This window comes from Marmota flaviventris, chromosome 14, assembly GCF_047511675.1.
Source record: "Marmota flaviventris isolate mMarFla1 chromosome 14, mMarFla1.hap1, whole genome shotgun sequence".
Taxonomy (NCBI): domain Eukaryota; kingdom Metazoa; phylum Chordata; class Mammalia; order Rodentia; family Sciuridae; genus Marmota; species Marmota flaviventris.
Window position 1 is genome coordinate 37,413,225 of NC_092511.1, and position 18,624 is coordinate 37,431,848.

General features: G+C 34.5%; 1 protein-coding gene across 9 annotated transcripts in view; it reads left to right on the forward strand.

The window, feature by feature from the left end:
* Positions 1-18,624, forward strand: part of Socs5 (suppressor of cytokine signaling 5) — a 57,367-nt gene that overhangs the window by 22,248 nt on the left and 16,495 nt on the right. For 3 of the 9 annotated variants that reach the window (XM_071601544.1, XM_071601543.1, XM_071601546.1), the window contains exon 2: positions 13,198-13,416. The exons of 4 other annotated variants lie outside the window; for them this stretch is intronic. The gene's annotated coding sequence lies outside the window, so the exon portion shown is untranslated. Of the gene's footprint in view, positions 1-3,955; positions 4,061-13,197; positions 13,417-18,624 lie in introns of all 9 variants that reach the window. 2 more of the 9 variants (XM_071601545.1, XM_071601547.1) reach the window with 2 other exon arrangements.

An 18,624-nucleotide genomic window follows, 5' to 3' on the forward strand; every position in this document is an offset into this window, starting at 1 on the left:
ACTTTTTCTGAGCATTGCTGAACTCCTTCAAATAAATGTTGACATTTTTTATTTTCTAATTGCCCTTGACACTTCCTTTTTGTCCTGTGTGGACTACTTAGAAGTTCATTCATTGTTTAATTTACAAATTTTTAGAGGTTTTTCTGTTATTGATTTCTAGGGTAGATTCACTATAGTCAGAGAACATATACTATGTTACTTTAGTTCTTTTATTAAATTTGTTAAAATTTGTTTTATGACCTTAAAGATATGTTCATATTGGTGAATGTTTGGTGTACTTGAAAACAGAAAATACTTAGCTGCTGTTAGGTGGAATGTTCTGTAATTGTCAGTTAGATCCAGTTGGTTGTAGTGTTAAGTTTTATATTGTTAATTTTTTGTGTGTGTGTACTACATTTTTTGTTACTTAGATTACTGAGAGACAGAGACAGCATTGAATTCTCCAACTATCATTGTAGATGCCCCTGATTCTGAAGTTCTGTCAATTGTTTGTTCTGTTAATACATTGAGGATTATGTTATTTGTAGTAAGTTGGCCCTTTATCATAATTTTTTGGGTCTTTTTTATGCCTGCTTATTTTCTTTGCTTTGAAATTTACTCTGATAAGAGCACAGCCACTCCAACTTTTTTTCTTATATTTATTTTTTAGTTATAGGTGGACACAATATCTTTATTTTATTTGGTGCTGAGGATTGAACCCAGTGCCTCATGCCCAAGTGAGCACTCCAGCTCTGAACCACAACCTCAACCCTCAACTTACTTTTGATTAGATTTCTATGCAATGTTTTTCCCCCGATCCTTTCAGTTATAATCTACCTATTTCATCATATTTGACATGAATTTCTTGTAGGTAGAATAGAATCCGGTCATCCTTTTTAAAGAAAATCTAATCTTCAGTGTTTTGTTTTATTTCGTGTGTGGTGCTAGGAATTGAACCTAGGGCTTCGTGCATGCTAGCAATTGCTTTACTACTGAGCTATGCCCCCAGCCCTTTTTGTTTTTTATTTTGGGACAGTGTCTCACTAAGTTGCTGAGGCAGGCCTTGAACTTGGAATTCTCTTGTTTAAGCTTCCCAAGTCACAGGGATTGTAGGTGTGCCCACTGCTCTGGCTTTATCTTGTTGTTTGTAGATCATTTAAATTTAATACGTGTAGTCATATGTTTAATTTTTTTGTTGTTGTTTGCTTTCTTTCTTTCTTTTTCTGCTCATCTTTAATCTCCTTACTGCCTCCTTTTAGATTATTTCAAGTTTTTAATATTCCATTATTTTTTATCTGTTGTGGGTTTTTAAAAATTGTATCTCATCATAGTGTAAGAGTACCCATTAGTTTGTGTAGTTGCTCTAAGGGTCATATACATGTTTAGAATAAGTATTTTTCCATTTATGTGGGATGCAGAAATTTTAACACTGTATGTTTCTTTACCTCCTCTCTTAAGTATATTATCTTATTTATAACGTACACACATGGAAAGCCATATTAGACAATTATGTAGTTTTTGCTTTCAACTGGCAAACATGTTTTGAATAATTTATTATATTACTAAGATGGCTACCTTTTTTTATTCTTTCTTCATTACTGATGTTCCAGTTTTCTCTTTATATCATTTTCCATTGTCCTTGAGTAATTGTTCTAGATCAGATCTGTTGGCAATAAATCTTTTTCGTTTTACCTTCACCTTAGAGTATTTTTATTTCATTTTCAATCCTAAAGGAAATTTTCATTGGGTATAGAAATTTTAAATTGATAGTTCTTTTCTTGGAGCCCTTTAAAAATGTGCTATTTCCTTTTGAACTCCATGGTTTCCAGTGAGAAGTTTATAAGCAATTCATCACCCCCCCCCCACCCCCCCGCCACTATTTGGACTATAGTGTGCCTGGGCATAGTTTTCTTCTGTTTGATTTTTCTGAGTTTCTAGGATCTTATATACTTGTGCTTTTACCAGGTTTGTTTTTTCAGTCACTTTTTGCTCAGATAATTTTCTCCATTGCATTCTTTTACTTTCTTTTCAGAGTACTGATTAGACCTTTTGATATCCCAAAGGTTCTTGGGTCTCTGTTCATTTTTTTTTCCCCAGACTAGATCATTTTCATCAGTCTGTCTTCAAGTTCACTGACTCTTTTGTCATATCAGCTGTACTTACTAAGCCTATCTAGTGATTAATTTTAGTTATTCTGTTTTTCAGTTCTAAAATTTCCATTTGTTTCTATAGAAGTCTCCCTTCTCCATGGTTTCAGTTACTCATGGTCAGCCATAGTCTGAAAATATTAACTTGAAAATTCCAGAAATAAACAATTCATAAATTTTAACTTGAGTTAAAACTGCGTAGTGTGATGGAATCTTGTGTTAATATTCATTCATTAGTCAATTAATGAACGAATAACTAATTAATTCGTTCATTAATTGACCCATGAACAAATTGGTCAATTAGACAAGTAGCTGTCTTTTATTGGATTGACTTATCAGTTTCTCAGTGCATGTATATGGGATTTAGTACTACCACAATTTCGTGTATCACCCGCAATTCTTAGAATGTATCCCTTTAGATAAGGAGTGACTGCTGTGTTTCATAGCTTCTGTTTCTTTTCTGAAACATTCTGTTTGCTTCATGACTGTTGGCACAGTCTTTGGCCCTACCTCAAATCTACTAAATTAAATTCAGGGAATGGGGTCTAGTAATTTGTTTTGAAAAACCCTCTGATAACCTATACATACCGAATTTAAGAATTACTCCTCAATGTCGTATAACTTCACAAGCACTCAGTATGGCTTAATTTCTTAGCAAAACTTTAATAGAAGGTAAAATTGCTTTTTCACATTGTTTGAAACATGCTAGTATGCTCAAATCTAATTTATTGCCAAGATCACTAACACATAGATTGAAATTCATACTTTTCTTTATTACCCAAGACGTTAAATAAATTATAAACACCACAACTTAAAATTGTTGAATGTACATGTATAAGGAAATTAAACTTTGATGTAGTTTTTGGCCAATAAATCACTTAGTCTCTGATCATTACAATGCTATAAAATGTCCTGTATGTTAAATTTCAGGATGTTAGTATTTTTTGTTCTAGATTTTAGGCTAACTTTCAGATTAAGATTGAGTTGAATATTTGGAAGATGGGTCTTATTCTATATAATTTCTTTTTTGCACAGAAGATTAATTTACATATGCTTATAAGGTATTTATGTAAATTTGCCATTCAGGACAAAAATGTCAGTCTTATCATAAGAGTCTGTTTTTTAATTAATCTATAAATCACATAGACCTTGAGGTGTATGTAGGTTAGTGGATTAGATTAGTAGGTATATGAGGATGTGTGGGTTAGTTATGATGCATTGTTTCTCTTGTTATAAACTTTGGGGTCAGAAACACTTGTGTTCAATTCCTAGATCTTTTACTGATGAGGGGATTGGGGAAATCAAATATTAATTTTACATTATAGAAATAGATTATAGATTATAGTCTATTAATGTTTGTGTTAGATTTCAAGTCCATTACCCCATGGTTTCTGCATTAGCAACAGACCTCCTGTCTGCTTAATACTAGTCAAGGAATAGCAGTGTTAAGGAAAAAAGGACTGCTGAATACTGAATGTTATTATATCTTCCCCTAATTAATGTTATTATATCTTCCCCTAATTCACGTGTTGAAATCTAATCCCCAGTGTAGCTGTATTAGGAAGTAGAGCCTTTGGGAGGTGATTATGTCATGAGGATGGAACCTGCATAAGTGGGATTAGTGCCTTTATAAGAGGCCAGTGAGATGCGAGTTCTTTCACTATGTGAGGTTTCCATGAGAAAATGTCCATCTGTGGAATCAGAAAGCCGGCCTTCCCAGACACAAAATCTGCTGGTACTTTCATTTTAGACTTCCAGCCTCAAGACTGTGAAAAATAAATTTCTATTGTATACAAGCCACCCAGTTTTTGGTATTTTTGTTTTAACAGCTGTAGAAGACTAAGACAAGGGCCCTGCCCTCAAGAATCTTACTATCTATTGGAATAAACAGGAAAACAGTTTATTATGCAAAAGAAATTATTGCTATGATGAAAGTAAGTTCACGGTACTGTGGATGTGGCATGTTGGAACCAGGTCTGACCCACAGAGCTAAGCTGTTTGTAGTTTGAAATCAACTGGTGGTATATACACCACAGAAACCCACAAGTGTGCATATAGTCAGTTCTGCTATAATGGAACATTTGCATTCCTAAAAGTCACTAAATAAAAGGAAAACTGGGATTGAGACGTAACTTACACTTTTTTTAAAAAAAAAAAGCAACCTAATAAAAATGATAGCTTAGTTTTACATGTTAAAATGGTTAAGAAAAATGAGTATTACAGCAAATATGGTATTTCACATTGATAAAGACCTGAAGTTCGCTTGTGGAAGTAGACATGGGAAAATTGTTTCTTGTGGTTTCTGTGAAATGGTAGAAGGTTGTCAGAAATCGGATAGAAAGTTAACACCAGATGTGAACGGGTGTGACTGATAACACACAGGTGAACTGAGGTAGCTGGGAAGTGTTTGAGGTGTGTGTATGTGCTGTATATTCCTCTCAGTTGGGGGCAGTTTTCTGCATTAAACTAGTATTTAATGACACATGAGCAAATGGGATTTGTATTATTGTCATATTGTTCCCCAAAGTAACCTGCACATTGAAACAACTTGGAGTTTTCAAAACCAACATTGTAGCAGAACTGAGTGGTCAGCATCCAGCCCACTCTGAGACCTGTTTTATAACATGCCACTGAAAATGGCACTTGAAAAGACTTAAGGAATGAGTATGGTATTTTGTCAAGTATAGTAAATGTAGAAGGAGTGCATACCAGAGAACAACAGCATGTGGAAAGGCATACAGAAGAAAACCTATTGCATTCAGGAAACGTATGTGGTTAGAACTTGAAAGGAAGGAAAAAGAAACTCTGTTAATAAAACTTAATGATTAAGCAGGGGCCAAATTCACAATGACCAGATATCTAATTGAAAGAATGTACATTTTATCTCTGAAGGTGTAGAGACCAGGGAATTTTGAACAGGGAATTATATATTTTTAAAAAATAATTATTTTTTAGGTGTAGATGGACACAACACAGTGCCTTTATTTTTTATGTGGTGCTGAGAATGGAACCCGGGTCCCGCCCATGCTAGGTGAGCGCTCTACCACTGGGCCACAATCCCAGCCCCGGGAATTATACTTTCTAATATGATTTATATGGCACTATCTGGTGACAGTAGGATGGTAGTTTGAAGACCATTGGGATCTGAGAATCTAGGGAGCTCAGGAGGAACAAGTGTGTGTCTTCCATAGAGCTATAAACGCTTTACGGACAACTGTGTCCTTTCTTTGTTCCTAGTAATCATTATTATTGTAATTCTGTTCTTGATTTTAAGAGCTGGGGTCATGAGCAGATGGTAATGAGCAGGTGAATTTATAGCCAGCTTTACAATAGCTATTTTCACTATTAGCTTTATTCTTACAGTGTTTAAAAGTGGTGTGGTGAATCATTTGAAGAAGTTTTAACATCTTAAGGTGCATTCATTGAAAAATAATTATATGGGCCAAAGTTCTCTTTGCCCACTGAATCCCTTTGGCGGGGGCACTGGGAATTTAACCTGGGGGGGGACAGTTTACCACTGAGCTACATCCCCAGCCCATTTTTTTATTTTGAGACAGAGTCTCACTAAGTAGCTTGAGGCCTTGCTAAATTGCTGAGATTGGCCTTGAACTTACGGTCTTTCTGGTTCAGCTTCCCAAGCCATTAGAATTATAGGCATGCGCCACTGTGTCTGGCTAGATTCATACTTTTTCCCAAATTATAAGAAATGAAGAAATAAAAGGAGAAAACTCAAGGGTTAAAAAAAAAAGCTATTACTACATTCCTTCAAGTGAAAGTTATATTTAGATGCAGATGATTTGAGTAACAAGTCTAAATTAAGAAAGCCATATATCCCTTCCTTTAAAAAATTGTTTTCTCACTTTGTACCTTAGCAAGTGTTTTGATGTGTGTTACAGAGAGTAGGGCACTTATAATCTGGTTGAATATACCAAAAGCACACTAAATCCAATTGGAAACAGGCTTAAAACATAAAACCGTGCCTATAGCTTCTAGGTACTTAATTCACATGTCCCACAGTGTATTTAGGTTATAATTATTATACAACAAATATTTGTTAAAAGGCTAAAATGCAGTACTCAAATTTAGGGACAGTTAGAGCCAAAAAGTAATGGAAACATTGCAAGTTTTTTTAAAAGAATTTTTTGATCTTTGAGACTGAAGAGTGTAATTAATAAGTTATGGATTCACAGAGGCTATATACTCAGAGTAATTTGACTCAATATTTCTTTGAGGCAATAGTTGCTGCTGTTTTTTTTATTTTCACAATTGGGCATTGATGGGATTTTTATTTTTAATGATAAAATTTAAAAGTTACAAAAATTACACATGATCATCTTAGAACAATAAAATATTCTACTTGTTTAAATAAAAATTAAAGTTCCTCATATGCTTCAAGAGTGCTGATTTTTTTTTTTTAATTCCTTGCCTGCAACTCTTTGATAGGGATCAGGTCATCAAATACCAAGTTCCTACTATAGATAATGTTCACCTAAGACTTACTAACCTATGACAGCCATTTGTGAAAAGAAACCATGAATGTGGGCGTATAAAAATGAAATTTATTATCAGGAAGTGGTTATAGTTACACTGTAAATCATTTACCTCAGTTTACTTTAAAGGTAGATATTTCCAGTCCTTACTTAATCTTGACAGCTCCAAATTATACATATTTCCATATTCCTCTACCTTAATTTTCTCAGAAGTTATAATCTTTTCTTTTATGCCAGTATTTTTTCTAGTCCTTTGCATTTACTAAAACAGTATTGTACCTTTCTGTCATGAAGTTTTTTCTCTTTAACCCCTGTCCTCCATACATTCATTCATACTGCTTTATTTTCTGACTGATCTGTTTGGCTCTTCTAAAACATGCAGTGAATTATCTATGGAGTCATAATCACTTAGAAGACAAAAGTCAAAGAATAAAAGCACTTTGATTAGCATAACATGTAAGATCCTTTAGTGTCTCTCTTCTCTGCCTTTCAGGTTGCTTTTTCTTTTACTGTACATCTGCTGTACTTCAGCCATTGGAACCCCTCTCTGCCTTTGGGAAAGGCAGGTCTTTTCCTGAGTCTGTGCTTTTGCAGTGTCTCTGTCTGAAATGCCCCTTTCCACCTGACAGATAATCATTCTTTAAAACCCAGCTCGAAATCCTCTTGTCTATAAAACCTGCCTGTTCCCTGTGGATGTTAGGTTTAGTTAGGTGTATGTTGCAAGTTATGAAAACTCCAAAATCCCAACAGGCTAAAGACAGCATTAACTTCTGAACTCTGAACGGTGGAAGTTCAGAGTTTATAATGTAAGGCTAAAATGACAACTCTGCTTCATGAAGTCATTTTTAGCTCATGGCTTCAGAATGTCTCAGATTTGACCTTAGGCCTCATAATTCAAAACTGGGTGTCTTTATTTTAAACAGCAGGGTACAGGAAGAAAAAAAGAAAGGAAGGAGGGAAGGGCCTATGCCAGAGGTCTCTTAAGAAAGCTTTCCTAACCAAAGGTCGAATATGCTGATACGTAGATGCTAACACACAATAAGGTGGGCAGGGAGACTGGAAGTTCATTGGATTAGACAAAGGGGAATGAAGGGAAGGGAGGAGGGATGCGAATAGGAGACAGTGGAATGAATTCGGCCTAACTTTCTGACCAGTGAAACTGCAGATCATGTTCAGCCACAAGAATGGGATCCTAATTAGAACATCAGTTATACTCCATGTGTGTGTATGTATAATATACGTCAAAATACATTCTACTGTCATGTATGTCTAAAAAGAACAAATTAAATAAAGAAAAAAGAAAAAATGTTTTCCTAAAGCTTCCATCATATATATGTGCTTTATTTCACTGACCAGAACTTAGTCCATGGCTGCAAAGAAGGTTGGAGAAATGTAATCTTTATTCTGGGTAGCTTTGTGCCAGTTAATTATGTTATTATGGAAGAAAAGGAGAACAGGCATGGGGACAGCTTGCAGTCTGGCACATTCCCTCAACTAGAGGTAGTTGCTTTGTGCTTTGCATTCCCATGGCACTCTTAATTAATTCACACTTAAATTGTAATTTATTTCCCTTTTCTCCTGGATTGTATACTTCTCCTGGATTGTATACTTCTGTGTTTCATCTTGTTATCTCCAGCACCTTATATAAAGTTTACCACATGGTCCATGGCCCATGTTGAATTAATAAACATATTCAGGAAGAGTGCAGCAAAAATATCAGAGACACACACCAATAGCAATATTTAAATTCCAAAGTATTTAAATAAGCCATTGCTTATATAGACATCAGTGTCTACTTCTTATACTTAAATTTTGTTTTTCTTTTCTTCATTAAATGAAGAGAAGTAGATACTGCCAGTTGTAAAGGACTTGGCTTGTCCTTTTAAATATCTCAAGATGGATTGATCCATCTTGCTACTAACAATCACCTGAAGTGTTCAGTGAAACCCAAATAATGGTCCATCCCTACACTAGACTATTATTTCTCTAATTATATGACCATTATCATTACTATAAGATATTATACCTTAGGACAATCTCTAGTCCATGATTATTGGACTATACCTTAGGAATAAGGTATTTTTAAAAGTTATTTTTAAAGAAAATAACTTTTTCTTTAAAAATCTGAATGTAAATTTTTATCCCTTTCTTAGGTACTTATAAGAAGCAATATAAAACCATTCTTTGTCTTTTGAATCTTAAAGTACAGTTGTACAGATAAAATTGACTTGATCTGAATAAAAAATAACAATTTGTAGTGTTAATTATAACAATTGTAGTGTTAATTGTAAATCCTTTTAGGGAAATCAACAGGTAGATATTAGAACTTGATGTAGATGTTAAAAATAGAATGGTGGAGGGCAGAGTGGAGAAGGTGCTTCAGAGTAAGGAGAATTAAGTTTGGATAAAATGGGGCCTAATAATAGATGGCAGTAAGTGAACAGCAGGCACAAGATACTGTAGCTGTTAAATGTTCAGAAAGGAGATAAGTCTGGCAGAGTTATGAGTCTGGGAAGATGGGAGAGACTAAGGTGTTTTAGAATGGAAAAATGTGGCAAAATAAATCTAGACAATGTTACAGGTAGAGAGAAAAGGTACATTTGAGGAACATTTTGGAAAAAAAGCTATTGAATTAGGCAACATTAAATATGATGATGTTAAGGAAGAATAAAGTACTCCTAAATATTTTCTAGCAGTTCTGTAGAAACATGGTAATGACATCCCAGTTTGGGGAGAAATGTTAAATTTTAAATACAGTAAATTTGACGTACATTGGAGAACATCCAAAGTGGGCCAGACTTTGAGGCTGTTAATGAACTAAAGAGTGTATTTAAAATGTGGACTAGAAGTGTTTCCCATCAACACCCACCTGTACTCAAGGAGGTAAAAATTGGTCCTAGAAAATACTTGGGGGAAGGTAAGAACATAGGTTCTCATAGCTTCTGTATATAGGTAAAAATTCTTTAAAATCAAATAAAGATTTTTCTCCATTAGCTTCACTTCACTGAAGGAACTAGGTTAGTTAACTAGATGAAATTCATATCCAGGAAAGTGAAGTTTTTCTCATAAAATTAAATAAGGGAGCCACTTGCTTTATGTGGCTTAGTAAGGTGCAAAATGAACAAGAACTCAGATTCTTTAATAAAGAATAACATCTTAGAATTAATAGTTAATTGTAGCAGAATAATATGTCAAGGAAAAGTACATTCTTAAAAATACTCTTATTGAAAGTTATTGAATTAACTCTTACATAGTTTAATTTTACAACATTTAAAATAATTTACAATGTATAATTGAATGTTCTATATTTTCCTTTAGTGGAACCTTCAATTGGATTGTCTTTGCCACATATTTGTGGCTTTCTCAGAATGCCTCTTTGTGTAGATGGGAAAATATGTATAACCATATTGAAGTCAAGTAGAAAAAAATTGGCACAATCATGTTTCCATGATTATTGGACTAGAGATTGTCCTAAGGTATAATATCTTATAGTAATGATAATGGTCATATAATTAGAGAAATAATAGTCTAGTGTAGGGATGGACCATTATTTGGGTTTCACTGAACACTTCAGGTGATTGTTAGTAGCACTTTGCTGTTGCCTATAACAAATATTGCTCTCTTTGCTCTGTCTTGTGTATGCTTTTTCCCCCTCTTTATTTTCCTTTTTATAATAAAATGTAAAATATATATTTCTGTGTATGTATATATACACACACATAGAAAACAGTGAATGTAAGATGAGCGGTTTTAAGGCGTATTTACTACCCAGATTAAGTAATAGAACATTGGGAGTATACCAAGAAGCTTGTTGTATTGCCCCTTCTCAGTTGAACACTACCTGTTGCCACTCCATTCCAGCCTTCAGAAGTAAGCATTTTTTAAAATATTTATTTTTTAGTTATAGGTGAACACAATATTTTTTATTTTATGTGGTGCTGAGGCTCGAACCCAGTGCCTCACGCATGCCAGGCAAGCGCTCTGCCTCTGAGGTACAACCCCAGCCTAGAAGTAAACATTTTTATAGTTTGGCAAAATCATTTTTTTCCTTCTCTGTAAAGGTTTACCATCTAATGTATCCCCAAATGATATAGTTTAATTTTGGTTTTATTTTTGTTTTTTTGGTACTGGAGATTGAACTCAGGGTCACTTTACCACTGAGCTACATCTCTAGCCGGTTTTTGAGACAGGTTCTTGCTGAGTTGCTGAGGCTGGCCTTGAACTTATATGAATATGTCACAATACATGTTTTCTTCATTGTATTTCATAATATTGAAACATTTAGCTGTGACTATTCTACTATATATTTCTTGGTACACATGGGCACCAGTGTTTACCCTCAGGAGTAGAATTGCTGTCATTAGAAAATTTCATATCCTCAAATTCACTGGATAATACCAAACTATTTTTCAAAGCAGTTATACTAATTTATATTCACCCCAACAGGATATGAGCATTCCTATTGTTTTACATTCTTGCTGTTGCAAAATTAAGTATTTTAGGCAGAAGAACTGTATCTTTGTGATTTTTATTGAGGAGTTCTTTATATTTTCTGAATGCTCATCCTTTAGTCTTCAACCATTTTTATTGAAAATGTTATTTCCTACTTTTGGGTTGTGGGGTTTTTTTGGTTTGTTTGTTTGTTTTTGTTGGTATCAGGAATTGAACCCAGGTGCACTTAACCACTGAGCTACATCCCCAGTCCTTTTTATTTTGAGACAGTGTCTCACTAGTTGCTTAGGGCCTTACTAAGTTTCTGAGTCTGGCTTTGATTCTTCTGCCCCAGCCTCTATGAGCCACTGGGAATACAGGGATGTGCCTGACCCTATTTGGTGTTTTTGATGGACAAAAATTCTTAATTTTAATGTCATGTAATTTATTATTACAAATAATGCTTTTTTTCCTGAAAAAACTTGCAGATCTTAGATTTATCCTAGATATTTCATACCATTGAGGCTATTGTAAATGATATATACTTTTACATTTCATTTTATTACAAACATATAGGAATAAAATACATGCTTTATATATTGATTAGAACCTGTTATCCTTTCTAAATTCTTATTAGTTCTTAAAATTTATTATCATTTTGGAGTTTGGAATATGTAACTATATCATGAGAATAATGATATTTTTGTTCTTGGCAAAATTATATGAGTCTATAGGGATAAAATTAATCAGTGTCTTTTGTTTTTTGTGTTAAGCTGGCTAGTATCTTCATCACAATGTGGATACGGGGCATCCTTATTTTAAGAAACACTTAAATCTCAGTGATCTCACTGTTTTATCAAGGATGTGGTGACATTTGTTTTTTAAAGACTCTTTATCAGGTTAGTTAAAGGTTATTTTTCAGTCTAGTTAAAGGTTATTTTTCACTATAGTTTGCCTAAAAGTTTTCATCACAAATGGATGTCATATCTTACCAAGTGCTTTTTCTATCTCTAATGAGATTATCCTATACTTTTATTCTTTATCATTGTGATAATTTTCATTAGTTGATTTTCTAATGTTAATCCAACCTTGCATTCTTAGGCTGTATCTAACTTGATCATTTTTATGTATTGCTGGATTTTTTTAATGTTTTACTTAAAACATAACATGAAAGACTTGTATCTGTATTCATGAGAGATTATTCTGTATTCCTTCTTCTCATAGTATACTCGTTGGGCTTTGATATTAGGTTATGCTAGACTAATAATATGGGGAATATTTAGTAAAAGCTTTGTATATTGGAATCTTTTTTCTGAAATGATGATAGAATTAGCCAGTAAAGAAATCTAGGCCTAGAGGTTTCTTTTGGGAAAAGAATTTGACTGCAGATACTTTTATTTGGTTCTTTACATGTTTTCCATACTAATTTTTGTCAAGTTTGACTTTTATTTTATATGGTTGGTAAGCATTTTAGTGTTAATCTCTAAGCTTGGTCATTTTGATACCCACAATATCTGTGGATCTATCTGTTCCTGTGGATTCTTATTCTTACCCATGATGATTTGGTTTGTGTATGCAAGATTTGATTCTCTTGCTTATTTTTCTTAAAATTATGTGTGGGTATTCTTTGAGGCCTAGAATGAAGAATATATCTTCCTTTAGAGATGGTTTGTTTGCTTCTACTAAAATGTGTGTTCAAACCACTAGCCCAGGAATATTTTAAAAGAATTTCACATTTAAAGTTACCTGGGTTATAAACTCCCTGCAAACCCAGACTGCAAATCCTTGTTTCATCCTTTTTTCTCTTGATTGTCTTGGGGCTTAAACAACCTTCCCTGAAGTCTCTTAGGGGTAGCATTGGATTTCGGTTTAATTATAGTTTCCCCTCACGTGAAGTCATAGCCCTTTGGGATAACTAGTGTGGGGAAGGAGTTCTGTTATGGTTTGATTCTTAAATGTCCTCTGAGAATTCATGGGTTGAAGACTTGGTCCCCAGTGCAGCCGTGTTTGGAGGTGGGGTCTTTGAGAGGTGACTGGACCATGAGGGCTCTGAACTCATGATCATGGATTAATCCATGATCAATTCATGGCTTCATGGGTTTCAGGGAATGGACTTCCTTACAAAAGTGACCTCTGTCTTTGCTTCCTAGTTGCCATGAGGTGAGCAGCTATGCTCTGCCATGTGACCCTTATCGTGATGTTGCCTCATCATAGGCCTGTAATAATGGAGCCAGCCACACATGGATTGAAGTCTCTGAAACTGTGATCCAAAATAAATTCTCCAGCTTTTGAGAAATCTGTACCTTGACATTTTTTAATTTATCCTCTGAGGCTATTGAAAACAGACTTAATTTGAAATCCATCTGCAGGTATGTACCAGGGCCAGTGTCTGGTGGAGTGGGGGCTGTTCCATGACCTCTCTGGGTTTCCACTTGTTAACATTCAGTTTGGCAGTTTCCCACTATCTTGTCAACTTCTTATTTTGAGGTATTTTTTATTTTTTGTATGGAGGATTTTTAGTTTTTTTCAGCAGGAGGGTTGGTCTGTTGTTACCAGAAATAGTTTTTATTTTTCCATTTAATCTTTTATTAACCATTTCCCCCTTAGCACTGATGTTAATGACTTAGTTTTGTGAGCATTTATATATTGAACACCTAATATATACCAAGCATAGCACCAAAAAAAAAAAAAAAAAAAGACTCTGCTTTCTTTACACTTAAATTGGAGTGGTTTCTGGATGTGGGAGTAGTTGTAGTACTAAGGATGGCATTTTTTAAATTGCTTCACAGAGTGTTAAGTGTCCTGTGAGATATTAATAAGGTTGCCATTGTCAAATAATGCCCAGGAGGATATTCTATCTGAGACCTGAGGCATGAACTTGCTTAAACCGAAACCTTTTGAACTTGCTCAAACTGAAACCTTTATTTGTAGAATGCCTCTTAATATCCTATTGTATACCAGAATTCCAGGGGAAATAGTTTATGAAATGCTGAACTAGGACCACAGGCATCAAACATTTCTATATTACTACATGTTGTCACTAAGTAATTTCATTTGCTGCTGTTCTACAGTTATGTGAAAGGGGAATGCTTGCTGAGGAAGGAAGCCAGGTGTCTATACTCTGTCTTATCTGACTTGGCCATGGGTGGTTGGACTGGTGAGAATACCTAAATTAAAGATGGCAATCAAAAAATAAATAAATGAATAAAGATGGCAATCATAGTTTAGCCACCTGCCAACCGGGTAGACAAGCACAGAAAGTTTTGTCCATATGGCAATGAGCTTCACCAGTCTTGGTTCTCACAGGCCTTGTGATTGACCAAAATATAGCTCTTTCTTTTAATTTAAATTTTTAGCCGGATGTACTCAGGGTAGACAAGATGGAGTGGTGATTCCTATAAGTATATACAGAATGATATGTATCATAAAACTCACAAAAAGAAACAGCATAGGAGTTAAGCAGTAGAAGCAGAATTGGAAAAGTCAAGAGGAGGAGATAAGAGGGACCTCAATCAGTAAATAGTGAAAGGTATAAGAAAGTGGCACTCTTGTGATATAGAAAAAGAAAACAGCTTGGAAGCAGTGATAGCAGCTGATGGCTAGAGGCAAATCAGATTCTAAAGGCTGATGCTCAGGGAGTTACCTAATCCCAGTAATGACCAGAGTTCTTGAATGAGGATCCACCAGCTCCTGTAGCTCTTGCTGTCAGTCCCTAGGGCGTCCTGGTGGAATGAGGCCAGGTTCTCAGGTCTAGTATCTTGAGGGCCGGTCCCATTTGTGTTACTGATTTTGTCATTGGATTTCTATGACAATTCCTGTTCCCCTTGTTATTAAAGTCATGTTTATCAACATCCTCTTCCACCACACACACACACCTATGTTTGTCTACTGAGTGTCAGAACCTTGCAACCAGAGAGACTGATAAATGAATAAATTTGTGTTCATAAATGACTGACATGTAAGCAAAATTGAATTCGTATCAGAAAGCTACTGTTTTATTAACAATTAGCATTTTTTATAACATGGAATACCCACCATTCCTACCACTGCTTTTTACTTCCTCTTTTTATTACATTTTGGAAATTGTCACCTAAGCTCAGCTGTACTAGCTGTTAATATTATGTATCACGTAGTCTGTTTCTGTTGGTTGGCCTATAAATAGTATCTCTATATGCAAAGAATGCACATTACTTCCTACTGGCACTCTATTGAAAAGTGTATTTCCTATGTGTCAATCCAATATTACTTACCACTAATCCCAGTACTGTTGAGAGGCAGCCAAAAACCTGAATTTGTTATTCTTTTTCCATTGATTGTGTTCTTCCCCTCCAACCCCTCATTTCTAGTCTTTGCTTACTGTTGTCCCACCTTTTCCTTTAAATGTTTATTTATTCTGCATTTTACATATATAACTTTGGGCTTATAATATAAAAACAGGTCTTTTTCAAGATACAGTTCCTTTTTTTAAATAATGTTATTTCAACTGGAAACTAATAAATATTGAGTCTAATGTTTTAGAAAATACAGGGAAAAAAACTGAAATTAAAATAATAAAAAACTAACCAGAGAGTACTATATTGGCATTCCTTACTCATAATCTTTATGTGTGTATGTGTTTGTATCATGCACACATATTATGATTATGCACACACTATGATTATATATAATAGTGAGGTTCATTGTGACATATTTATACATGCTTCATAACATGATTTATTTCACTCCCCAGCATTTCCACTTGCGCTCTTCTCCTCTTTGACCCTGATCTCCTTCCTCAGCTCTACTGGTCTCTTTTATATTTTCATGAAATCCCTTTTTAATTTCTTTTTTCTCTCTCTAGCTTCCATGTATGAGAAAGAACATAAAACTCTTTGACTTTCTGAGTCTGGCTTATTTAGCTCAACATGATGCTCTGCAGTTCCATTTATTTTCTGGCAAATGACATAATTTCATTCTCCTTTATAGCTAAAAGAACTCTACTGTGTATAGTTACCACCTTTTCTTTATCCATTCATCTGTTGACAGCCATCTAAGCTGGTTCCATGCTTGGCCATTATAATATGTGTGCTATAAATATGCCTACCCGTAGTCTTTTTAAAAATATATATTTGTATTTATGTATGTTTGTGTTACGAGCTCAGTTTAAAATTTTAAGATTCTCTTTTAGTTGAAAAGTAGTATGATTAGAATTAGAGTTATTACTGTTGTACTTTTAGGTCTTAAATAAAGAGTCTATTTATGGAATGCTATGTTTCTTTTTTAAATTCTAATATTAAAAAAAATCAGAGATATTTGAGGTTAGCTAATTCAGGTTACCTATAGAGGAAGGACTACCTTGGATGGCTAGTAAGAACATTTTTTATCTGCTTTAACATCTCTCATGAAAGACTCTTCACAAATCTCTTTTGGTTGTTTATTTACATTCTTAACATTTGAAATATTAATTTTTTCCTGAGAGTTTTGTTTTTATCTTCAGAAGAATTGAGTAGCCAGTCAGAATTCTTTTAGAGGAAGATTTTTAAATAATAAACAACCATTTTTGGTCACTTTCATTTTCCAGGTAATTGAATTTCAATTTAATTTTTATCTTCATATTCCTATAGTACTGTTAGTTGTTTGTTTGTTTTTGCTCCTTTTGTGCATAGTTCTTAAAATGTAGAAGAAGCCACCAGACACAGACCCCCTTGATTTTTTTTTTTTTTTTTTTTTTTTTCGTTTTCGTTTTCTTTGATGCTTGAAATCCTAGGATAAATATTCTGGAAGGTGTCCCAGAGGGGAGTGAGAGTGGAGGAAGGTAGACTGTATAGGCAACTGTTGCAGTTAATCCATTGCAAATGATGATAAAGATTGGACTTGGGAGACGGGCTGTGGAGGTGGAAGAAGATGGACCTGTATGGCTGTGGAGTAGATTATAGACCCATATCCTCATAGTTTACCACTCCCCAGGCAGTGGTAACTCTAAGACAGTGACCACAGTTTCCCCCCTGCCATTTTGATCTCATCCTTTAGGCATAAAGAAGTTAGAACTCTTGCTAAAGGAATAATTTGAAAGAAATGTCCTGTCAGCCTTTCTCCTTACCCTTGCATTTCTTTTAGTTTCAGTTTTCATGTTATTGGTAAATAGTTACGTGATTGACTTTTGGGTGTTGATCTTGTACCCTGCTGAACTCATTTATTATACAGTTCAGGGATTTTGGCTTTTTTTTTTTTTTTTTTTTTTTAAACAATTGTTTTGGTTTTCCATGTGGATAATCATGTCATTTGAAAGCAAAAAGTTTTATTTTTTCCAATTTGTATGCCTTTCTTTTTCCTGTCTTATTGAACTGGCTATTGTACCACCTTTGACTTCTTGCTCTGGCCATTTAATTAGAAATCACAATTGTTACAAAAAGTGACTTCTGCTACCCAGAATACCTGCCAGGGTTAATGTGTTCCTTGTGCAAAGATTTTTAATTACTGCTTCAAAGTCTTTAAAGGTTATAGTCTAAACCCCTACTTCCCCCCGTCCCACCCCACCCCCCATGTTGGAGCTTGAACCCAGGGCCTCACACATGCTAGAGAAGCACTCTGCCACTGAGCTACATCCCCAGCCTGGTCTGTCAATTCCTTATTTCTTTCTGTTAATTCCTTATTTCTTATCAAGTCAACTTTGGTAATTTTGTGTTTTTCTAAAAATCTAGCTATTTAAAATTTTTTTTAACTTACTGGCTTATAATGATCATAATAATCTCTCTTAAGTCTTTACATCTTTATGTGTTCCTTTTTTCATGTCTTACCTTGTGTGTACATGTAGTTTGTGTCCCTAGGCTACTATACTACTTAAGGATTCTTTGATCTTTGCTTGCTCTGGTCAGTGTACTTGCATGTAGCACTTTTGTCTAGCCACACTCCACCCCTTCTAATTTTTAGTTTCTAAGTTGCTATGCAGTTGGTGTCCAGAGAATAAAGTTTGCTTAAATTATGGGCCAATTTAGAGTGAACATGCATAGAGCAAGGGCTTTAAGTATTCTCATGTGAGAGCTTGAACTTTATCATAATGTTTTCCACATGTGGTACTTGGTAAATGTTAAAATGAATATTTTTAAAAAAATCTCTTCAGTTTATTCCTCTGTGTTTGATAGGGGAGGTTTTATTTCAGTTCTGTTAACAAGCTAAAGATCTTTGATTGTCCTATTTTAAAATAAACTAGTATGTTACATGATGATGCATAAAAGAAAACTGAGGTGATTACTCGTTTCTAGTCTGTAGTTTTGGGCCAACATGGTTCTGTTTACATTCATGTTCTTAAATGATTTAAAAGCACCATTCTCAGGTATCTCCCTATAGAACAGACTAATTTTGAGATGTTAATTTTTTTTTCTTATGGTGGTAGAAAAGCTACCTCAGAAAAAGGGATGTTGTCCTGATTGCTTGCTTGCTATTTGTTTCATTCTTTCCTCATTCTTCCTTTCCTTTTTTTGATTCATTACAAGCTGTCAAATTATTTGAAGCCTGTTAGTTTACTTCAGACCTAAAATTTGTCCTAGAAAAGAATAGGTATCCTAAAGTTTATAAATGAATAATAAATGTATGCAGTT